At 50.4% G+C, this 24,824-nt stretch overlaps 2 protein-coding genes and 1 long non-coding RNA gene across 3 annotated transcripts in view; 2 read left to right on the forward strand and 1 right to left on the reverse strand.

The window, feature by feature from the left end:
* The window catches only part of LOC143696047 (uncharacterized), a 343,050-nt gene that overhangs the window by 308,142 nt on the left and 10,084 nt on the right, over positions 1 to 24,824 (forward strand). The gene's annotated exons all lie outside the window — the stretch shown is intronic.
* LOC143696103 (uncharacterized) overlaps positions 1 to 24,824 on the forward strand; it is a 136,133-nt gene that overhangs the window by 25,822 nt on the left and 85,487 nt on the right. The gene's annotated exons all lie outside the window — the stretch shown is intronic.
* LOC143696108 (uncharacterized) lies at positions 13,961 to 24,362 on the reverse strand. The gene is made up of 3 exons (XR_013185516.1): positions 23,988 to 24,362; positions 14,519 to 14,757; positions 13,961 to 14,359 (listed from the first exon to the last, which is right to left on the reverse strand). It is a non-coding gene; the product is annotated as an uncharacterized LOC143696108 (long non-coding RNA).

Here is a 24,824-nt window from a genome sequence, read left to right on the forward strand (position 1 = left end):
CGGCCGGGTGCCTCTTGGCACTCAGCCAGGAGCACCCTGTTACCTTCGGGGACCCCCTGAAATACCTTTCCCCTTACATCAGCCTGGTGCATATTCATAGAGCCTCATGCATATCCATAAACTACTTTACATATTCCAGGAATGATTTTACATGGCCCCTCCTTGGGTCTGCCTTTTCAGAGCATGTGTGTTTCTTGGCTGTGGTTTTGGCTCCTTCTCTTTATCACCTCCAGTTTTTGGGCCTTGGTGCACTCTGCCTTCAGATGGGGAGTGCTGATAGTTGGCAGATCTGTACAGGTGTCCTCATCCCCTGTGCATTGGATGTTATCCCATCCAAGCAGGCATTTTAACACAAGCACACTTCTATCAGCTATTTCACTACTATGTCTAAGCTCAATTAACAACAGAAATAAAAACTATATCTTTAGAACAAGGTTATTTTAACACCACACATATAAAATCCATTTTAATATTTGCAAAAAGCCAATATTATGATATTTATCTATAACAGGGTTAAGGAGCCCTGGCCCAGGCTCTGGCCCTGGGGGACACGGGGACGCTGCCGGGGGGTCCCTGTCCCCCTGTGCCACCCCCAGGGCCCCGGCCCCCCGTCCCCGTGTCAGGCTCTGGGGTCGATCTCGTGGAACATCCTCTGGGGGAGGCTGCGGGGCCGGGGACGGGGGGACCCGGGGGGACAGGGGACCCCGCTGTGCACGAGCAGGGTTGGACTGCTCTGGGGGGAGCTGTGAGGGGGGCCGGGGCAGAGTGACCTCCCCAGGGACCTCACACAGCCCCCGTGATGTCACACTGCCCTTGTGATGTCACACAGCCATCTGTGATGTCACACAACCCCTGTGACGTCACACAGCCCCCCCGTTATATCACACAGCTGCTGTGATGTAACGGAGCCCCTGTGATGTCACACAGCCACCTGTGATGTCACAACAGTCCCATGATGTCACAAAGCCCCTGTGATGTCACACAGTTTAGTAAACCCCATGGAATAACTTCCATTACTTGATAATAAGGCCAGATAAGAGGCTTTATTAACACAGCCCCTGTGATGTCACACAACCTCCATATGATGTCATTCAGCTGCTATGTGATGTCACACAGCAGATTTGTGATGTCAGTCACCCTGGGATGTCACCACCTTCTCTGTGGCATCACACAGCTGCTCTGTGACTCTGTGTCACAACCCACATTGTGATGTCACAGAGCCACCTTCTGTGATGTCACAGCTAGCTCTGTGATGTCACAACCCCCTCAGTGCTGTCACACAGCCCACTCTGTGCTGTCACACAGCCCCTTGCTGCCATCCCAGCTGCTCTGTGGCTCTGGGACACAGCCCCAGAGGTGCTGCTGTGACACAGCCCCCGCGGGGACCTCCCACAGCCCCGGCCAGTGCTGAGCCCCTGTGAGCTCTGTCTGTGCCCTGCTCGTGTCCTTGAGGGGCTCCGGCAGTGCCCCAGCCCTGCTGGGCTGTGCACAGGAGCTGCTCCTGGCCAGAGCTGTCTCTCTGCAGCTCTGCTGCCCTTGCCAGGAGCTGCCTCTGGGCCAGGAGCCCGGCCCAGCTCAGCAGCACAGACACAGCACAAGGACTTTAATCACCCTCTGGGCCTTTGCTGCTCTTTGCATCACACCCAGTCCCTCAGAGTGGGCTCAAAGACTTCTGAAGAGCTCAGAGTGAGATTGAAATACTGAAGTTTCTTGTACTTTACAGAGATCCCTGTGAGGGACAGGGCTGAGAAAGTGTCCCCAGGTTCCAGGGAGGGCAGAACACTGGAGGCACTGATGGCAGCTGGGGACAAACAAGGCAAAGGTGTCTCTGGTGCTGAGAAAACCTGGATTTGTTTCAGGAATGCAAAGGGCCAAGGCCTGAGCCCCAGGGCCTGGCCAGGAAGATCCTGTCCCTCCCTCCTTGCTCAGGGCTCTTCCCGGGATGGGCCCTGGCATGTGGGGATGGGCAATGCCAAGGGCAGGAGCGTGGGGCGGCCCCTGCCAGGCTGCTGAGCAGGGACAAGGAGGCAATGAGGCCCCAGGCCTGCAAGGGTCACTTGTCCCCTCCTGGCTCAGGCCCAGGGCCAGCAGCCATGGCCAAAGTGCTGCCCACGTTGGCTCTGTCAGGGCTGTCTTGCAGCTGCTGCCCATCCCTGTGCCCTGTGCAGCCCAGGCTGTCCCACGGTGTCCCTGCCCTGGCCTCTGTCCCTGCAGGCTCTGGGCATCCCCCGGCTGCCCCACCTGGCTGGGCCCTTCCTTTGCTGACAGCTCTGCCTCCTGCCTGCCCCTGCCTGCCCACACAAAGCCTGGGGCTGCTCCAGGCTCCTGCTGGGGACGTGCTGCACCACAGCCCTGCCCTGACAGGGAAATTCCTTTCTCCTGCAGCCACTCTGGGCCTCCCCAGCTGCCCTTGGCGTTAATTCTTTCTCTCTCTGGCTGTTTTCCACTATGTCAAAAGGATCCACCATCCCTGAAATCGCTCTTTAAACACTCTCATGGCTCTACTCCACTGTCCTCAGGCTCCACCCCACTGAGCACAGAGCTCCTTTGTCCCTATACAGTGCTCATGGGCCCAAGGCCTCCAAACCCCTCCTTGGGACATCTCTGGGCCCTCTCCAAGGTGTTTCCAAATGAAAACATTCAGCTCAGAGTCTAAGAAAGTCACCAGAGGACAGGGCCAGCCTGACCTGTCTGTCCTGGCTACTTTTGTCTGGGAGCAATCCTTGGATATACAGAATTTGGGAGGCCAAATTCTAATTTTGGCCATGGTCCCTGGACAAGAAGGCTGGTTCTTTTCCATAGGAATGAAGGAACAGAGCCCCAGTGTTTCAGCGGCAGATGTGAGGTGACCACCAGAGGCCAAGGCCAGCCAGAGCTGGCAGGTTTTGTTTTGTGAGATACCCCTGTATAGAGGGAATTATTTTGGGCAGAGTACCCGTTTTGGCAATGACCATCTGAAAAGTCAGACAGCTCTTTTCCATAGCAAGGAAAGCACAGAGCCCCAGTGCTCCAGAAGATGATGAGAGGCAGCCCTTGACATCCCAAGATCAGTCAGAGCTGTCAGGTGGGCCCTGGGAGGTCAAGCCAGCCAGAGCTGTTCCATGTTCCCTGGGTTCCATAGGGCCCCACAGTGTCCCAATGGTCCCTTGCTTCCATGGGGCCCTGAGGTGTCATAATGCCCCCTTGGTGACACCAGGCCCTGAAGGTTGGAATGGTCTCCATGGTTCTACCAGGCCCCACAGAGCCACAATGGTCTCTGGGTCCATGGAGCCCCTCTGTGTCACCATGATCCCCTTGGTTCCCTGGGCTCCAGTGGTGCCACAATGATCCCCTTGGTTCCATGGACTCCAGGGGTGCCACAATGATCCCCTTCGTTCCATGGGCTCCAGTGGTGCCACAATGATCCCCTTGGTTCCCTGGGCTCCAGTGGTGCCACAATGATCCCCTTGGTTCCATGAGGTCCCCACAGTGTCCCAGGGATCTCCATGGGAAGGAAAGAACCCAGCCCCACTGTTGCAGGCACAGCCACCAGAGGCCCAGGCCAGCCAGCCTTGACGGTACTGGCAGATTTTGCCTGGGAGCAACCCTTGGATATTGAGAATTTCAGAGGTGGAATCCCAATTTCAGACATGGACTCTGGAGGAGAAGGATGGTTCTTTTCCATAGGAAGGAAAGCACAGAACACCGCTGGTGTCTCAGGGGCAGATGAAAGGCGGCCATCAGAGGCCAAGGCCAGCCAGACCTCTCTGTCCTGGCAGCTTTTGTCTGAAAGCAACCCTTGGATTTCGGGAATTTGGGAGGTGGAACCCCAATTTTGGCCGTTTCTGCATGGATAAGAAGGACAGTTCTTTTCCATAGGAAGGAAAGCACCCAGCCCCAGTGTTTGGACAGCAGGGGAGAGGCAGCCCCAGGAGGCCAAGGGCAGCCAGACCTGTCTGTCCTGGCAGCTTTCACCTGGGAGCAATCCTTGGATGTACGGAGTTTTGGAGGTGGAATCCCAGTTTTGGCTATGGTCAAGATGGGTGGTTTTGCCCATAGGAAAGTAAAGCACAAAGTCCAAGTGTTGAGGAAGAAGATGAGAGGTGGCCACCCTGAGGCCAAGCCAGCCAGCCCTGTCTCTCCTGGCACCTTTTGTCTAGGGGCTTCCTTGGACATTGGGCATTTTGAAGGTGGAATCTCAGTTTTGGCTGTGGGTGCCTGGACAGGAAGAAGAGTTCTTTTTATAAGGAAGGAAAGCACCCAGCCCCAGTGTTTCAGAGGCAGATGAGGGCCAGCCCTCAGGAAGCCAAGGCGAGCCAGACTTGTCAGTGCTGGCAGCTTTTGTCTGGGAGCTATCCTTGGATATAAGGAATTCCAGAGGCAGTTGCCCAGTTTTGGCCATGAGTGCCTGGTTGAGATGGAGGGTTTTTTCCCACAAGAAATAAAAGTGATAGTGGAGCCCTGGAAAATGTTAAAAATAGTCTTTGAAAATATTGGGCTTTGTGTTTTCTCAGTTCACTGCACCTGCGTAAGCAGTATGATAAAAGATATAATTGTTAGATGTGGTGATTGTTTAGTAATTAAATAGAATTATTATATAACCATAAGAAGAATCGTGAGAAACTATGTTGGAAATTTAAAGGGGGCTACGTTTAGCTGAAATCTGTGCATACAATAGAAGAATATAAGTTTAATAATTAACATGAAAGTTATGTAATGATAGAGGATAAAACATGTTCACCTCGAATGTATGGTCGGAATCAGATTTGGGTGGAAACTACCCCGATTCCCAGAGCTCTTGAATAAAAAGCACCGCATATAATCGCTGATGTGATTATGTGTTTCTGAACGCTAACATTTTGGCGACCCCGGATGGGACCCTGCGGGTGCTGCTGAGCAAGTTTCGTGACTCGACCGCGCTCCAGCCGGCACCGAGGGATTCTCGGGGAGCTCGATCGGCCGCGACCGCTTCTGCCGCTCGCAGCGTCCCCGGGAGAAAGGTAAGGTGCTTTTCACTTTGGTTTGGGTGCCTGCCAATGAGACGCAGTGAAAGCTACGCTTGGTTGGGCTAAAGGAATTCCTGCTGGTACAAGCCCAGGCGCCGTTCCATAAGACAATCGCTAAAGTGTTGCGGGTTCGGCAATTTGTGGTATATTTGGAATGGAGAAACTTAAAGGGATTTTGGGCGGCAACGCCTCTATCCCACAAAGTTCTCTTTTGGGGTGCTTACTAGCACATTGGAAACAGGGGAATTTTGGGGAAGAATTACGTAAAGCTAAGTTGATTGATTATTGTAATACATGGTGGCCAGGATATGCCTTGGAGAATGGTGACAAATGGCCAAAATACGGGACTCTGCAATATAACACTATTTCGCAGTTAATGTCGTTTTGTAAACAAGAAGGAAAATGGGATGAGGTTCCGTATGTTGATTTGTTTTTCTATTTACGGGCAAAGCCAGAATGGCAGGATGAATGTGGATTAATGATGGTTAAAACAACTGCAAGCAATAAGTGTGGGGTTTGTGAGGAACGTTGTTTGGAACTTGGCATTGAAAGAAAGCCTGAGTAGGGAAAATTATACAGATATTGATTTACAGGTAGCTCCAATAGGATCAAGAGAACCTAACCCTATCCCACCTGTTCCATCTGTCCCTATCCCACAGCCTGCTCCTACCCCACCTAGTCCTGAACCTGTCTCGTCTAGTACACCCTTCCCTCTTTATTCTCCTCTCCCATCGTCACCTGATCCCTCTTCCTCGGAAGATGAGCAAAACCTAACTGTGGCAGGAAGGAGAGAGAGAGAATCAACGATGGGGTAGCCCCCAGAACCAGGAGTCGGTCTAACCTTGCCCCAGTTATGGATAGAAAAGACATAGGCAGACAAAAACGGACTGTAATTGCCCCCTTGCAACAAAGTGTAGGAGTGGAAGGGCCAGTATTTGTAAAAGTGCCTTTCTCTCCTGCAGATTTAGTTATTTGGAAACAATCAGCCAGAATTTATAGAGAAAATCCTGATAAAATGGCATGAGTATTAAAAATGGTTATAAAAACCTCAAAATCCTGACTGGGATGACATGAAATAATATGTATATTAATACATATATATATATTATATAAATATATCTAATATATATTTATATTTAGTATATTAATATATCTAATATATTAATATTAGATACTTTGATGGATACTACTGAGAAAGAGATGGTACTTAAGGCAGCCAAAGAAAGGGTAAGAGAGGACATCAGAAATGGACTCGTAACAGGGAATTGAGATGAGAATTTCCCAATTGAGGATCCAAATTGGGACCCTAATTTATTTTGCGATATGGGGAAACTACGGAAATATCAAGAGTGGATCCAAATAGGAGTTCAGAATGCTGTGCCCAAAACTATAAATTGGTCTAAACTATATGAAGTTTGGCAGGAAAAGAAGGAATCTCCCACTGCATTTTTGGAGAGCCTTAAGGAGTAGCAAGAAAATATATAGATCTCCAAATGGACACAGAACAAGCAAAGGTTCAGCTCGCTCTCATATTCTTGGGCCAGTCACAGGACGATATTCGTAGAAAATTGCAAAATTAGAAGGGGAAGAACTAAGGAATTTGGATAAGCTACTTGAGGTAGCCTGGAAGGTATATAACAATCGCGAAAGAGAAGCTAGTAAAAGGCAGCAGCAGAATCTGTTGGCAGTAATACAAGGAAAAGGGAACCCAAATTTCAGGGGATGCAACAGGAATAGTCAAAATAGGAGACCAGTCAGGCAGGGGTTAAACCTAAATCAATGTGCGTATTGCAAGCCGGAGGGGCACTGGAAGAGACAATGTCCACACTTGAACAACCAGTTTCACCAGGGCAATCAGTGCCAGCAGGTTACAAGGGGATGGTTTTGGGGGAGTATACCAGCTGACTAGACATAGAGCCAGTAGAACAAGTTAAGGAACCTGTTATAAATAAACAATTAGGACATAAAGAAGTCAAATTTCTAATAGATACAGGAGCTACTTACTCGGTATTGAATGATTTGCAAGGACAAATTGGGGACAAGCAAACAACAAGAGGCGGCACTACAGGGAAAGAGGAAAAGCGGCCATTCTTGCAACCCCTAGATTTGTGTTTTGGGAACAAAGTTATAACACACGAATTCCCACATGCACCTGAGTGTCCAATTCCGCTTTTCGGGAGAGATTTGCTAGAGAAACTTGATGCGGTAATAACCTTTGAAAATGGAGAGCTTATAATGGAAATACCTGAATCAAAGACGGGACAGATTTTAATGATCAAAGAAAAACCTGTTCCCTCTACCCCTAGGGAGGTAGGAGATGCAGTGATTCCCTCTGTATGGGAGACAGATATACCAGGGAAATCTAAATTGGCACAACCAGTGCATGTAGAGTTAAAAGAAGGGGCGAGGGCTCTACAAGTCAAACACTATCCCATAAACCCAGAAGCATGGCAAGGAATAAGTAAAGATTATTGATAAGGTCTTGAAATACCGAATTCTAGAAGAATGTGAATCAGAATTTAATACACCAATATTTCCAATAAAGAAGCCAAATGGTGAATATAGATTAGTGCAGGATTTGAGAGCAATAAATAAAATCACAAAGGACATTTCTCCAGTGGTAACAAATCCCTACACATTGCTGATATCCGTAAAAGAGATATATAAGTGGTTTACTGAAATTGATTTAAAAGATGCCTTTTTCTGCATCCCCCTTGACAAAGAAAGTAGGAAACTGTTTGCCTGTGAGTGGGAAAACCCAGGGAATGGGAGAAAGGCCCAGCTCACCTGCACACGATATAAGAACTCGCCGACCCTATTCGGAAACCAACTGGCAAAGGAGCTGGAGATTTGGACCGAGAATGGGCAAGTACCAAGAGACCAATACCTGTTGTTGCAGTATGTTGATGATATACTAATAGCTACAGAAGAAAAGCAACCTGTATAAAGGTAACCATTGAGATTTTAAATTCCCTGGGAATGGGAGGTTATAAAGTATCCAGAGGAAAGGCACAAATTGCCCAACAGACTGTGATCTCCTGGGATGTGAAATTTCACAAAGGCAACGAAAACTAGGCACTAACCGTATCCAAGCTATTTGTGCTATTCCAGAGCCCCAGAATCTACATGAGCTGCGAGTCTTCCTCGGGATGGCAGGATGGTGTCGCCTGTGGATCATGGACTATGGACGGATTGCGAAACCCCTGTGTGAAGCTCAGAAGATGCAGCCATTCACCTGGGGCAAGCCACAGAAAGAAGCCTTCCTAAAATGAAAGGAAGCACTGACAACTGCTCCAGCATTAGGCTTACCTGATCTGTCTAAAGATTTTCAGCTGTTTGTCCATGAAAGGCTGCGCCTAGCACTAGGAGTCCTGACCCAAGGTCTGGGAAGCTGGAAAAGGCCGCTGGGCTACTTTTCCAAACAACTTGACAGCATAAGTGCCGGGTGGCCTCCATGTCTGCGGGCAGTCGCAGCCACTGTGATGCTGATACAAGAAGCCAGGAAGCTCACGATGGGAAGGCACATAGATGTCAATGTACCACACATGGTAACCTCTGTCTTAGAGCAGAAGGGGGCCATTGGCTATCCCCAAGCAGGATGATGAAATTCCAGGTAGTCCTGGCTGAGCAGGATGATGTCACATTAAAAACAACTAACCTTTTGAATCCAGCTTTGTTCCTAGGTACCACAACTGAAGAAGGCCCATTAGAGCATGACTGTGTGGAGGTAATAGAGTACACCTACTCAGCAAGAGAAGACCTGAAAGACGTCCCACTAGAGCAGCCAGAGTGGGAGCTGTTTACAGATGGGAGCAGCTTCGTGGAAAACGGAACCAGATACGCTGGGTATGCGGTAACAACAGTCAGTACAGCAGTGGAGGCAAAGGCATTACCACCAAATACATCTGCCCAGAAGGCAGAACTGGTTGCTTTAACCAGGGCACTAGAATTAAGTGAAGGGAAAAGGATAAATATCTGGACTGACTCAAAATGTGCTTTTGGAGTGGTACATGTACACAGAGCACTGTGGAAAGAAAGGGGACTATTGTCCTTCTCTGGGTGTGCACATTAAACATCAGGATGCAGTCCTGCAATTGATAAAGGCAGTACAAAAACCTGAACAAGTGGCAATGATACTCTGTAAAGCACAGCAATCAGGAAACTCCAAAATCTGTGAGGGAAATCGAAAGGCAGACTGGGCAGCCCGACAGGTTGCTCGAGAGGTGCAAACAACAATGGCATTGATACCTTTAAAGCTTAATGTATCCCAATTCAATTTGCCTCCAGAACCAAAATATTCAGTAGAAGATGAGAGACTGGCACGTTTGCTAAATGCACAAAAGAATTCAGGGGGATGGTATGTGACTGCACATGGACAGATAGTGGTACCCCCTTGATAATGAGAGAAGTTCTACAAATTAAACATAACGAATGTCACTGGGGAGCAGAGGCATTGGTAAAATTGCTAAAGCAGAGTTTAATTTCAGTACGGATGTTAACAATGGCAAAATCAGTAATGTCAAAGTGTGATATCTGCTTGAAAAACAACCCAGTGGCTGGCGACAGGCACACCTAGGAAGAATTCGGATAGGAATAGAGCCAGGAGACTATTGGCAGGTAGATTTTGTAGACTTGCCAAGAACTCAAGGATACAAATACCTGTTTGTGGGGGTTGACACATTCTCTGGGTGGCCAGAAGCCCTTCCCTGTCGCACCAACCAAGCAAAGGAAACAGTAAAGTGGTTACTACAGGAGATTATTCCCAGGTTCGGGGTGCCCCTAGGGTATCATCAGATAGGGGGCCCCATTTCATAGCTACAGTAGTAAGAGAGGTAAGTAGATTGCTGGGGATAACTTGGGACCTCCACACACCATGGAGACCCCAGTCGAGTGGACAGGTAGAGAGGATGAATCAGACACTAAAGAGGCAAATCAGTAAAATATGCCAAGAAGCCACATTGCAGTGGCCCCAGGCTTTGCCAATAGCACTGTTGAGGATTTGGATAAAGCCTAGGAGTGGGATGTCAGTCAGTCCTTATGAGATATTGCATGGGAAACCATATGAATCTCCTGAGCCTAACCCTAATGTGCACGTCACAGGAAAGCAGGAAGTGTATAATTATGTTCTGTCTCTCGGGAAAACTTTAGCTCGGCTCCGGAGCATCCTCGTGTGGAATAGACCGCTGACTCTCGAGAACCCAGTTCATAACATACATCCAGGAGACGAGGTGTACATCAAGAACTGGAACGAAGAACCGCTGAAAGAAAAGTGGAGTGGAGCCCACCAGGTACTGCTGACCACCTTTACAGCAGCCAAAGTAGCCGGCGTGGACCCCTGGATTCACTACACCCGAGTGAAGAAAATCCATCCTGGATCACGGCCTGTGTAAACTGTGGAACCAACAAGGCTGCAGATAAGATGTGTTTAATCACTTTGAGAATGCTATCAGTAATTGTGCCAATGTTATGGTCATTAATGTCTTTGGGATGTGGAATGCAAAAAGATTAACTAAACACTCTTCATTCTAGAATGAAGAGAGAGGTACAAGCAGAAACACAGGGGATAAAGGTTTCTAATGAAGTTCGGGCTGAGAAGGTAATGATTGGATTAGTCAAAGACTTTGCCAAATGCAAAACACCTGTAGAATAACTGCCTGTCTGCCAATACCAAAGGCAGCAGGAGACCCAGTAAATTGAGGAATCATAACATCAAAACTACCTGAAATACAAAAGAACAAAACAATTGCATGTAAACAGGTACCTGAGTCGAGGCCAGTAGTCAAGGAAACTTGGGAGAAAATACGAACGTGGATGAGACCCATGGGCCAGAAAGACTGTATTCTAAGTGATGGCACACTAGGAACCCCTATGGGAGAATCAGGAGGCATCACACAATGGCAATGCTATTTGCCACACTATAAAAAGATTATAGAAAATGTTACAGAAACCACTCTGGTATGGAAGTGTGAGGCCAAGGATCAGAAAGATCAGGCAGAGCCTTGGGACAGTGCGTGGTCTGTGAGTATCCTTCAAAGATTCCAATGTATGGCAAACACCCCTTGGTGCATTAAGTGGGAAGGCCCCGAGAATGAAACAGATCCAGCAGTAACAAACACTGCCACCAGCAGCAGAACGAGGGCAGACAAAGTAAGTTGGTGGGCATGTAATAAAACTTATGACTACACGTCTGATGATGCAGAGTTAAAGCAGATGCCACCCCTGGCAATAGCCCTACAAACTGGCTGTGCTTGCAGAGGGATCAAACATAAACAAGGCAGAGGGAATTATAAAGCAAAATCTTTAAAGGGTTAGGGTGGAATGTGAGTTCATGGATTAAATCTGTCATTGAGAGTGTGATGATCTTACTAATTGTATTCTTAGCAATTTGGTTAGTTCACAGCATCTTGAAAGGAGAGATACAGAAGAAAACATCCTGGAACCAGAAGATAATAAAGGCACTGACACGAGATCCACGCCCACCATCTTCTGGTTCTCCAGTGCGTGACAGCATCCACGACAACGTTTACATCAACCATGGACTTGAAGAACGTCAAGAATAAATTGAGAAATAAAGGACTGTATCAAGTGAAAACATTTACACCTATAGTGAAGTGAAAATGCTTTCAAAGGGGGGAGAATGATAGTGGGGCCCTGGAAAAATGTCAAAAATAGACTCTGAAAATGTTAGGCTTTGTGCTTGCCAGATCATGTGAAATTGCCCCTGCGTAAGCAGAACATGATAAATGATATAATTGTTAGATGTGATGATTGTTTAGTAATTAAGTATAATTATTGTTTAACCATAAGAAGAATCGTGAGAAACTATGTTAGAAGTTTGAGGGGGGCCACAAGGAGCCCATGCTTGGCTGAAATCTATGTATACAATAGAACAATTGAAGTTTAATCATTAACATGAAAGTTATGTAACGATAGAATATAAAAACATGTTCATCCCAAACCCATGTCGGAGTCAGATTTGGGTTGGTACCCCTGACACCCAGAGCTCTTCAATAAAAGCACCTGCATATAATCATTCTGGTGATTATGTGTTTCTGAACGCTAATATACCCAGTAAAGTGTTAAACCCTTCCCAGTTGCTGTGCATGAGGCTCTATGAATATGCACCAGGCTGATGTAAGGGGAAAGGTATTTCAGGGGATCCCTGAAGGTAACAGGGTGCTCCTGGCTGAGTGCCAAGATGCACCTGGCTGTAACAACCTTTGCTCCATGGTCCTGCTCTCCCATTAAACTTTATTAAACTTTTTAGATTTTCACAGGAGAGTGAACGCATTTTTCACATTTTTGAATGGTTGAAGTTTTTTCATTTTTCACAGGAGGCAGTTTTGAAGAGCTGCAAGTGGCCAATCTGCCTGCAACAAGCACCATTCCACGGGCTCTTGTCACCTTTCCCGACACGTCTGCTGCAGCTCATGGAGGGTAAAGCCCTGGAGGCTCCTTATGGGCGGTTATGGACGATTGCAGGCAGCGCCTCCATGCCCTGGATCAGCGGTGCCCCCTCCTGGGAACCCCCACGTGTTCCAGTTTCTGTGAAGCTGCCTGTGAAAAACACGTTCACTCTCCTGTGAAAATGTAAACAGTTCATAAAGGACTTTAATAAAAGTTTAATGGGGGACCAGGACCATGGAGCAAAGGTTATTACGGCCGGGTGCATCTTGGCACTCAGCCAGGAGCACCCTGTTACCTTCGGGGATCCCCTGAAATACCTTTCCCCTTACATCAGCCTGGGGCATATTCACAGACCCTCATGCACAGCAAACTTTTCCCCCAAACTAGTTTACGTTCCAAGAACTCGATGACTGAAGTACTTCAGATGAAAAATATCTAAAGAAACTAACAAGCAATCTAACAGATCTTAGTTAAACAATGCATATTACAAATATACTAAACACAAAACCAAACACCACTGCAATTTCTCAGACATTTCAACCAAACAATTAAACTTTAATAACATCCTTAAGTACTCTTGAAAAATTAAAATTATTTTTAAAAAATTAATTGTGTGCGGGTGGTTTTATTTTGATATTGGTTTTTGGATTGTTTGGGTTAGATGATTTAAAACATGGGACTTTTATAAGAATTGAATCAGCTGAGAAGGTGGCACTCTGCAAACAGAACTGACTGAAAATGAACGGGACAGAATCAGTAACTCGGAAAGTTTTATTTGCTATCAAATACATCCTACACAATCCCCATCCCATTGCTCCAAATTGAGATCCCACTTCTCCCAATCTCCTTCCAACCCCATCTCAACTTGACAGCTGTGGAATGGAGTGAGTTTGGCATGGGATTGAGTTTTTTGAGGAAGGAACAAGCAATCTGACGTGGAATTGAGCCCTTTGGGGTTAAAATTCAATTATTTTCAGTGGAATTTGAGTGGTTTTGAGGTGACTGTTCCATCCCTCCGGACTTTTGGAGGACAGAGAGATGGAGAAGAGAAAAAAATTAAGGCCAAACCAAAGGAGAAGCAGCCAGGTGTGTTCCCAACATGGATCACAGGGAATGTGAGTGACCAGGGCTGTGCCCAAAGTGCCTCCTCCAGTGGGGGATGGAGCTGCAGCAGCGCACGAAGCTCTTCCCGCACTCGGGGCACTCGCAGGGCTTCCCTTACCGGTGCCTCCGTTGGTGTCGGGTCAAGGTAGAGTTCCTGGAGAAGCTCTTCCCACACTGGGGACACTCGTAGGGCCTCTCCCCTGTGTGGATGCGCTGGTGAATGATGAGGTTGGAGTTGTACTTGAATCCCTTCCGCAGTCAGGGCAGCGGAAGGGCCTCTCCTCTGTGTGAATCCGATAGTGCAGGAGGAGATTGGAGCTGGTCAGAAACCTCTTCCTGCATTTATCACACTCGTAGGGCCTCTCCCCTGTGTGGATGCGCCGGTGCCTGACGAGGTTGCAGTTGTGCTTGAATCCCTTCCCACAGTCAGGGCATTGGAAAGGCCTCTCCTCTGTGTGACTCTGATAGTGCAGGAGAAGATGGGACCTGGTCTGAAACCTCTTCCCACACTCCCCACACTCGTAGGGCCGTTCCCCAGTGTGGATCCTCTGGTGCACGATCAGGGTGGAGCTCCACCTGAAGCTCTTCCCACACTCCACGCACGTGTGGGGCTTCTCCCCATCATGGAGCTGCTCATGGAGCACCAGCTCCGAGCTCTGGCTCCATCTCCGGCCGCCTTCCCGGCCCAGGCTGGCTCTTTCCCCCTCACATCCCCGCCATCTGCGTTTGCAGCCCCTCCTCCTGCGGCATCTCCGGGGCTTTTCCTCCCCGTTGGCTTCCTGCGCCGTGGAGCCGCTCAAAACGGCCTCTGCCACCAGGTTCTGCTGCGGGCATTTGTCCTCCCTGCTCTCCATGCTCAGCTCCTTCTCTGGGCGAGGAAGGACAAGGACAGCATGGGATTTGCCTCCGTGCCACAGGCAAGGGCAACGAGATCCCCCCAGGGCTGTGCTGCAGCTGGGGGCCCTGCTGGGCTGGGAGATGGAGCAGCACAGAGGGGAAAGGGGCACTGACTTCCTCCTCACCTGCCTCAGTGTCCCGGGGCATCTTCCTCTTCCTCGCAGCCTCCCAGGCGTTGGCAATGGGAAATCCTGGTTTGGGGAAAACAAGGGATGAGCACGTTTGTAGGAGCGTCAGGGGTAGCACGGTCGGGATGGACGGAGACGAGAGATCTCTGCAGCCAGGTCGTGGAACTTGCGGTTTATTGCAAAGGGCCTGGGTGCAGGGCCCTGCTTGGAGCTGCCAGCCACAGCTTGGAGCAGGCCTGAGAGAAGAGAGGGAGGGAGAGGATGAGAGGGTGAGAGAGTAAGAGGGTAAGAGTGTAAGAGAGTAAGGCTCCTGTTACAATACAATAATTCTTCTTCTGTGTTAAATATTCTATTTTTCACTAACCAGTCCAGTACAAGATACAAATCCAATAGCAATTACATACAGCCTATAAAAATCATTACATCACCATACTGTAATAAGTAGCAATATATTTGTTCATTAATTAAATCAATAGCTAAATAATTATACAATATAAAAGCAATAACTAAATAGCTAAAACTGCTTGATTCTTAAATGTGCAGCCACATATGGTTGTTTGGCTTGCAGGAATCGTATAGTGCTTTGGGAATTCCTTGGTAAAGATATACACGATAAGGAAAAGTTCACCCAGAGGTCACAGAGGAAGGCTCTAACAACAGTTCCTAAACTCGCAAGAATTCCTTAGGCTTGCAGGAATCGTATAGTGTTCTGAAAATTCCACTGTAAAGGTATGCCTTATAAGGAAAAGTTCAGTCAGCGGTTAAAGAGGAAGACTTGGAGCCTTCATCCCACGACCACCAGAAGGCAGAAAAAGACCGCCTAGAAACTGAACGAGCAAGCGCAAAAGACAGACCACATCATCCCCGAACCCGGGAGAAGAAGGCGATAAAAGGCGAACTTTGGGGATAGGAACGGCGCGAGCCTAGAGGAGCGGAGACTCCCGGCCGCCCAGCGCTGAACTTTGCTTGTTCTCGCTTGCAAAATAATAAAAAAAAAGTATGATCCTTAAATCCAGTGAACTCATTTATCACCATACTGTGTTACATTTTAAACCCCAAAAACTCCTCTTTGGAGCCCTTCTGCTGAGCTAGTAGGGTCTGCTCTGACCCTTGGACCTGTCTGCAAGCAGAGGGAATTGTTTCATCAGAAAAGGATTACCTTCAGTCAGGCCACACCATTGTTTTCCACTTGTTCAGTATCTAAGATATCTAAAAGCTTGCTTTCATTCCAATCTTGCTTAGAGTTCCTATACTCTCAAAAGCTTTTGGGAATATAGAAACTATAAGCAAGATTGGAATGAAAGGCCAGACAATAATATTTATAAGGCTTTCCTGTTTCATCTACCCCAACACACGTTGAGTTTGAAGATCTCTCTGCCCAGGTACATCTCTAGTCCGGCCATGTGGGCTCCAGAAAAACCTCCCAAACACCAAGATTCAGCCCTGAAAAAGCCTCCCAGGGGTTGCCCGTCCCTTGTCCCTCCCCTCTGGTGTTCAGGGGTTCCCCCCTGTCCCAGCTGCTGGGGTCACACTTGGATTGGGGGTCCCCCTTCTCCTGGGTGCCCCCCCTGCCCAGGCTGCTGGCAGTCCCAGCAATGCCCAAAGCTCCCCTCTCTTGGCTCTCCCCATTTCGGGATGCCGGGGCTGTTTGGGCTCCCGGGCTCCCTTCTCCCCTCATTCTCTGCTCTGGGCTGCAGCGGCTCCAAGGAGTCCCCCCTGCCCCTCTCCAGGCCCTTGAGGCTCCCGCCAATGGCGGCGCTCCCCCCTCTCTGGCCTCCCCACTTTGGCCTCCTGGGGGACACAGGGCTCTGCTCCTCCAGGCTGCCTCTGCCCGCAGCCGCCACCGCCACCCCCCGATGTCCCCCCGAGGGGCCTTTTCCGCTCAGCCTTGGACTTCTTCATTCTCCAAACATCCCCCCAAAAACCCAACCCAGGGACCCCCCGGGATATCCGGGCCGGGCTCCCCCTCCCCGCTCACCGGAGCCATGGGGGAGGCGATGATCCCACAGGTGGGGGCTGCGAATTCAGGCAGGGATCGAGACCGCGTGGCTCCCGCAGCTCAGCCTTGATCCGCCTTTGTCCCTCCTCTTCCTCTTCTTCCCGCTCCTCCTCTGTCCTATCTCCACCTCCCTCTCCTCCTCCCCCCTCACCCCGCCTCCTTCCCTGCTCTTTCTCCTCCCGCTCCTCCTCTTCCATCCCCCCTCCTCCTCCTCCCCTGTCTTATCCCCACCTCCTGCTCCTCTTCCATCCCGCCCCTTCCATTCCTTCTCCTCCTCCTCCCCCCTAACCCCGCCTCCTCCTCCCCCTCCATCCCTGCCCTTCCCTCCCTCCTCCTCCTCCCCCAGCAGCAGCCACACCCTCGGTGCCCCGTTCCCGCAGCCCTCGCAGCCCGCGGCAGCAGCGGCCATGGAGCCGGGCCAGGTCGGCATGGGCAGCGCGGGGCTCTCGGCTGCTCCCAGCCGCTGCGGGCGGGGGGAACCCGGCCCGGGCCAAAGGAGAGGCAAACTGGGCAAACTGGGGGCACATCACAAAGCTAAGGATGCAGCAGAAAATGGAGCTGAAAGAGTTAGTTTAATATTAACTCCAAACGAGGAAAAACTGGAAATTACAAAGTTTAGGGAAGCCGAGAAAAAAGAATTAAAGAAGATAGGAAATGAACAAGATAAATCAGGGAAATAGAAACTTCTACATGGAAGACAATTACTTAATAAAATGTGCTTACTAGGAAAAGATTAGAAGACGTGCATCAGAAACCCCACTGGCGTACTCAAGCTTTGTGTGATCATTTTTTAAGGAATTTTGGGTGCACTGGGATTTTTGGTGTAGCAAAGCAAGTAATTGAAAGATGCTTAATTTGCCAAAGGATAAATAAAAAGGTGATGAGAAAAACAACATTAGGAGGTCATGAGTTAGCTCGTCGACCATTTCAAAATATCCAAGCAGAAGTTTAGATTTGTTAGGTTCTGGATTTATTTGGAAAAAAACCCATTTAATCTAGAAGAAAGAGAATATGCCATATGTTAGACAGGAGATTTTAGGAGAATAAAAATCTTTGAAGTATCAGAAACACCTGAGGAAAAAACCAAGAAAATAAAAAGGGGAAATGAAAGGGAGGGGAACAAGAGGAAAAGTCAGAAAGAGAGTGAGATCCTCTGCAGCTCTTGCCCCCTCCGTTGGCGGCCGAGGCGCCTGTCCCGGGTCCCGGCTCGCTGCCCGCCTCAGCTCCGCCTGCCCCGGTTTCCATCCCAGGTGCGGGCTCACTGCCCAGGGCAGCTCCACCTGCCCCGGCGCTGGCGGTGAATTTGTGTGCCCTGGCCCCACTGCCCGGCCCGCGGCCGCTCTGCCGGCCATGCTGGGGAAGATGGGGTTGCTCTGTCCTGCCGCGTGGGCCGAGGTCACCACGCCGACCACACCGAGGGCGGGTCCCAGCCATCCCATCCCCGGCTGCCCTGCCCGTGCCAGCTGCGCTGGGCAGCGCCGCTGCTGCTGCCGGGGTCTTCCACCTGCCTTTTCTCTGCCGGGAGCTGCCGGATCAGCCGCCATAAGCCATGTGGGGGCTGCCCACGCTCCGGCTCGGCCGCCACGGGAAGATCCCCCTCTGGCGATTCCGGCAGCAGACCCTGCCCACACTCCGACCGAGCCTCGGCGGGATATCCTCCCCTGACCCCTCCTGCTCTGAGTTACGTCCCCATGGTAACCACAGCTCCTGCTGTTCAGGGAAAATCCCTCTCTCTACAGGAAGCACCTTATCGAAACACTAGGAGCTCAGTTAAAAGGCAGCCCTCTCCAAATTCTTTCTCAAAACACGGGAGAAATGCTATAGAAGGTAAAAAAGTGAAAGAGTTAGATGAAGGGATTGCTCTATTGCCGTTAAGAGAGGTTCCCATGGCAGGGATGCGCTGCCCCGCCCCGCGGGAGCCACCGGCGCCCCTGCCGGCCGTGCCCGGAACTGCACCCAAGGGGAAAGCGCCGCAGCCGAAAGGCCGGGACCGGCTCCGGGCTCTGTTTGTTGTCACTGCCGGAGCTGTTTATACACACTACTATTATTATATTATACACACTAGTAAAGAACCGTTATTCCTAATCCCATATCTTTGCCTGAGAGCCCCTTGATTTCACTATCCTAAAAATTAAGAGGGAGGGGGTTTGCATTCTCCATTCCAAGAGAGGCTTTTTCTGCCTTCCCAAGCAGACACCTGTCTTGTAAAGCAAGACAAGCACCCACAGGCACTGAGGGGAGCTGCAGGAGGGGCAGAAGAAGGCCCTGCAGCACTTGGGCACAAAGGCCCAGCAGGTGAATGCAAGAAGGGAGCAGCAAAAGGCCAAGCTGAAGGCAAAGGCCAGGGCAGAGCTCCTACAGCCCCTGAGGGATCAGCCCCAGGGCCCAAGGGGGTCCCAGCACCCAGGGCACGGCTCGGCCACAAGCACCCGGCAGAGGCATTGCCCTCCTCGGCAGGGCACAGCCCACCCAAACAGCCCCTGGCAAGGAATCAGGGCTCCGGCTGCAGGGCACAAGGACACTGCAAGCAGAGACAGCAGCACCCTCAGGACCAGCAAGTCCAGCCCGTGATGGACATGGATTGGCAGGGCTGTCACAGCTCCCATCACACCAGGGACCCTCCACACTGGAGCCCTTGAGAACATTCAGGTGGGTCTGCATTGAGAGGAGGCATTTTCTGATGGACACAGGGGCCTCTCAATCTGCTCTGAATCTTAGACCTAAAGGGGAAAATAGTACAGGAATATTTTAATTTTTAAGGGAATGAGTGGGAAAGATGAGCAGGTATGATTTGTTCAACCACTATTAGAAGCTGTGGGGGATAGGTTTGAAATAAATGAATTTCTTTTTCTTCCTCCTGTGATTGTAATTAACTAGGAAGGAGTTTGAGAGCTGGATTTTAATACTGTAAAAAGGGATACAGAGGCTAGTTCTGTTGTACCTCTGTGTCAAAAGTCTGACAAGGCCTATGCTGAAGTGAACCCAGAAGTGTGGGCAGCCCCAGGGAAATACAGAAAATTAGATATGGAGCCTCTACAAATTAAAGCAACCAGGACAAGCACTAGCCTGTTCCAAGAGAGGGAAGGAAGGGCTCACAGCCTGGTATTGAGTCCCTGTTAAAGGCAGGGCTTTTGGAGCCAAGGATGTCTCCCTACAACACTCCTATCTTGCCAGTCAACAAACTGGATGGATGGACACAAGGAGGAAACACAGAATTTTCAAGTGTTAAAATTAAGATTAACTGAGGCGAGTGGCCTGGGCCTTCCAGACAGGGAAAAAGAATTTGAATTATAGGTGGACGTTAAACAGGGTCTTGCCAAAGGAATTCTTGTGCTAAAATGTTTAACCCAGTGGCCAGAGAGCAGCCTCATTGTCTGCAGAATTGTGCAGCCACAGCTTCCGTGGGAGCAGAGGCCTGAAAACTGATGACAACAGGAGGATCTCCTAGAGTTCAAGTCTGGCATCAAGTTAAAGCTTTGACAACCAAAAGAGCCTCTAAATGGATGAGCAGGGCTCGGTTATTACAGTATGAAACTTGTTCAATGGCACAGGAGGATTCAGAACTGAGGACAGGGCAAGGGTTTAACCCAGCCTCCTGTTTGAACAGCCTGGAGAGGGGCTGGCAAGGAACCCAGGACTGCACTCAAGGGACAGAGCTCCCGAGCCAGGCTGGGAGAGATTGATGGGACATTCCCTGGCCTGAGGGAGACAATGTGTTTGTGGATGGCTCTGCAAGGGCAGCAGAAGGGAAAAGAGCTACAAGACAGGCTGTTATTAAGGAAGGGGAATCAGACAAAGCGCAGGTCACCGCCCCATGCTCAGCTCAACCCGCGGAGCTGTGGGTGCTTGTAAGAGCCTGGCACTGAAATGCCCTGAGCAGGAAGGCTTCAAAATCTTCTGCTGACACCATGGCACCTAACAGGGGGGCAAAAGCAATTCTGACTGCTTCAGCAAGCACTGGATCACTTATTAACCTATTGCTAAAACAAATAATTCAAAGATAACGGATTGTGGAAGCAATAGATTCAGATGGGGAACTCATTTTACAGGAAAGACCCTTCAGGGGGTTATGGCAGCTTTAGGAATACAATGGGAACTCCATAACCCCTGGCAAGCCCAGAGCTCGGGCTGGGTAGAAAGAATGAATGGGGAAATAAAGAAACACCTTTGGAAGCCGGAGATAGAAACCAAGATGCCATGGGTACAGCTTTTGCCATTGGCTTTGGCAAGAAAAAGAGCCAGACCCAAGGCAGATATTCAATTATCTCCCTTGGAATTCATGTCTGGAATTCCTTACCTGGGCAATTCTCCACCTAGTGCAGGGTGGAAATAAGGGATGTAAATTTAAGGCAGGCTGTAGCCAGGATCCTGTCTCCTGTGGAATCTCTCCCCCAGGAAGCTGGGCTGGCACAGAGCCTGCCCTGGGACTTTGCTGTTGCCAACACCCAGCCAGGCCATCGGCTCCTGCCTAAGGAGTGCAAAGCAGCACCACTGGTGGCCAAGGGGCCCACGCCAAGTGTCCCTGAGGCCAGAAACAGCCGCCAGCACAGCTGAGCACGGGGGGACCCCTCAGCCTGGCCTCAGGGGCTCTGAAGCCCCGGAGATTTGCACTTCCCGCCTGCAGCAGGACCATGGGAGCCGCCCCTGAGCCTGCCCTGAAGGCAACGCAGCAGCAGCCAGGGCTCCACAGCGGGCCAAGCCCCTGGGCCTGCCCACAGATCCTCTGCTCAAACCCTCGGGAATCCTGGCCACCCTCCCCTGGCACCTCCAGCCACTGCGGCCAAGCCTCGCTGCCGCTGCTGCAGCTCCAGCGCTGGCTGGGCCTGCACTGCCACAGCTGCTGGGGAGCACCGCGGCACAATTCCACCCTGGGGCTCACTCACACCCACACTCTGGGCTGACTGCGACTGCACTGCTGCAAAATGTACCCATCCTGCTTCTTTTAAATCTTATTTCTCTGCTCAGAAAGGTTTCTCTACTCAAAGGTTTGCCTTTGGGAAAGAAATTTTAAAGGTTTTATTTAAGGGGTTCCCAGTCTGTTCCGATGTTAAACTCATCTCCACCACTCAATGGAGACGAGTTTAACATCGGAACAGACTGGGAATAGCCCAAAAGACACCCACAGAGATAAGGACCAGCAACAAAACATCAACGCCCCGCAGCAAACAGCAACCAACAGCTACCCCAGACACTGCCCCCGCACAGCTGGAGACACCTGGTCTGGAAAAGGCTGAGAAGGAAATCCAGGAGTGTGGGCGGAATTCACAGCAGAGGGGAAGAAATCCCAGTCTAATAGGAAACCAAACACTAAAAACTTACACGACTTGGAAGCAATGAACATTAAAGCAGTGGATTTAGATTGGTTCAGACTACGTAAAGTTTAGGAAAAATCGAGTAAAACTGACATGTCATGGAATGATGTTTTCTGCACAGCTGGGCTATGTGTGGATGAAATTATTTCTGTTGCACATCCTGGCCAGAACCAAGCAATGCCTTGACTCTCTCACACGAAAGAGATTCTTGGAGAGTTTTTGTTTTCCCTACAGTTTCAGTGATAAGATTACAACATGAGAAACATTTTTTGTAATAATCCTACTTTATATTGTCAGGTAGGTTTGGGACAGAAGGGTGAGAATCAATTTTTGGTCTGGGTTTTTCCATGTTCGCCTTTATGTTGCATTTTGCAAAATTGAAGAGCTTTAACCGTGATACTTTTAACTCTTAAATAGTTAATACTTTTTTTAAAAAAAGCAGATTCCGGGGGGCCACATGTGACTCACCAGATGGCTGCCCTGGAAGAGAAGCTTTGGTTCTAGTCAGCCAGGAGAGGAGCTTTAGGAATGCAAATGAACCCTGCTGGGCAAAGCCTGGCCAATGTACCTGGGTCTCTTGCCTGGGGCAGGAATTGGGCTGGTTCCCCCTGCCCCTCACCCCGAGCTCTGCCTGCTTGCACTGATGGAATTTGCACAGCTCAAGGCAGAGCCCGGGGTGAGGATATCTGACCCTGCGACAGAAACGGGTGAAGCTGCACAGGGAAACAGCAAATGGAGAATGTTGGGAAAACTTCACTATAAATAAATGGGGGGGAATCATCCCTCTGCCCACTCCAACGTGTGCTGTCACTGTCTATGTTATATAGGGTGGATTAGAGCACTGAGATGTTCTTGCTACCACAAGTTCCGGGAAATCAGTTGGGAATCCAAGTATTTGATGATTTAATAAGAGACAAATGGTCAATTGATGCAGCCCTGGCTGGAGAGAGTGGCCAAAGATGGGGAGAAGATGAACGGCCAGCAGAACAAATCCTACAACACCATGGACCAGCCCCTGGGAACCCAAACCAATTCATATCAGGAGCCACAGAACCCATTTCTCATTTCAATGGCACCATTAGATTACAAGCTGCCCTCGGAATAACCAACCAGACAGCTCCAGCTCCTGACCTTCCTGCTGAGCAATCCACTGAAATGAGGAACACAACATTTCACCATGGGATGGGATCAGATCCTCTGTTAGCAGAGAAAAGAGGAGTTTGTGGAAAATCAAATGACTCAAACTGGTCTTGGCAAATAGATGACAAAGCCAAAGTGGTGAAACAGATAACAAAGGAAACAAAAAAGCAGCTCATGTACCAGTCCAAACGTGGAAAGGATGGGAATGGGACATGGTTTTGTGGTTCCCTGGCAGACCATGGGTTAAACGAATGCTGCTTCTGCTCTGATGTGCTGCAGCACCTCTCACCTTTTTACCATGCTCCGCACCTTGAGAGTGCAGCTCATTCAGCAGCTGAGCCAGGGGCCAGGGACTTGTAGATAAGGAAGTAACGGGGCGAAACCACCAGCTTCAATAAATGTTATTAATTAACATGGACTGCTGCTCGCAGAAAGTCCCGCTAAATTCCTGAACGTCGAGAACAAAAAAGACTTAACAGAGCCGTGAATATCGGCTGTTCTACAAAAGTGGGGGTGCACATTAACGAGGACGTGCAGTTGGCAGATCGGGAGGTCTGAACCTTCCAAGTACCTCGGCCAGTGGGCAAAGGGAGAGGGAGATGAGCCGGGAAAATGAGGATAAAAAGGAGGCTGCGAACTACAACAATGGCAGCGAGCGCACGGCAAATGCGCCACGGCCTCTCCCTCTGCTCAGCAATAAAGTCACTTGTACAGGACTCCTCTGTCTCCTCGGGGCACAGAAACCTCCGGCCACGTGAATTTCCCCGCACAGCCCCGGGCACGGGGCAGCCGCCCCTGTGCCAGCCACAGGAACCGGGCCGAGCCAGCGCTGCTCCGGCAGCGGCTCCTGCCGAGGCAGCGGCCGCAAGGAGACCGCGGGCAGCCGCTCCCGCAGCGCCCTCACGGCAGCGGCACCACGGGCCGGACACGGCACAAGGAACCCGCCTGAGCCCCCTGCCGCCCCCGAGGCCCGCAGCGAGCCCCGAGCCCCCGCACAACCCAGCGCGGCTCCCACCTGCGCTGCGGCCGCCTCCCAGCTCCGCCGCCGCCTCACCGGTGGCTCCCGGTCACTCCCAGTATGGTCCAAATCACTCCCGGTAGGATCCCAGTTGCCCCCGACACGGTCCCAGCGGCTCCCAGTCATGCCCTGTATGGTTCCTTTCACTCTCAGTCCCTCTCAGTAAGAGCCCAGTGTGGCCCCAGGCACTTCCAGGATGAGCCCGGTCACACCTTACCCGATGCCATTTGCCCCCGCTGTGGTCCCAGTTGCTGCCAGTATAAGTCCAGTCACCTCCAGTTTGATCCCAGTTACTCCCAGACACTCCCAGTACTATGCCAGTCACTCCAAGTGTCACCCCATCAGTCCCAGTATGATCCCAGTATGACCCCAGCATGGGGCAGCTGCTCGCAGTATGATCCCAGTTGCTCCCTGCATTATTCCAGTTTCTCCTCTTCACCCCTACTACAGATCTGATCACTCCCAGTATGATTCCAGTCAGTCCCAGGATGATCCAAACCATTCCCAGTCCCTCCCAGTCCAATCTCAATTGTCCCCTGCATGTTCCCAGTAGCCCTCAGTGTGGTCCCAGTATATCCCAGTATGATCTCTGCTGCCTCAGTTCTGCTCCCAGTGGGTTCTTTTCCCAGTCTGTCCCAGTCCATTCCAGTCTGTCCCAGTCTCTCTCCAGCAGCTGCTGCCCACCCCCCCCTCCCAACCCCATTCCCGGGCACTGGGACCCCCCCTGCACCCCCTTATCCTGCACCAACACCCCCCTGCACCCCCTTTCCCGGGTATCCTCCTCTCCCAGCCCCTGGATCCCCCATTTCCGTGAGCCCAGGGAGCCCCGGGCCC

Source organism: Agelaius phoeniceus, chromosome 28, assembly GCF_051311805.1.
Source record: "Agelaius phoeniceus isolate bAgePho1 chromosome 28, bAgePho1.hap1, whole genome shotgun sequence".
NCBI classification, from domain to species: Eukaryota; Metazoa; Chordata; class Aves; order Passeriformes; family Icteridae; genus Agelaius; species Agelaius phoeniceus.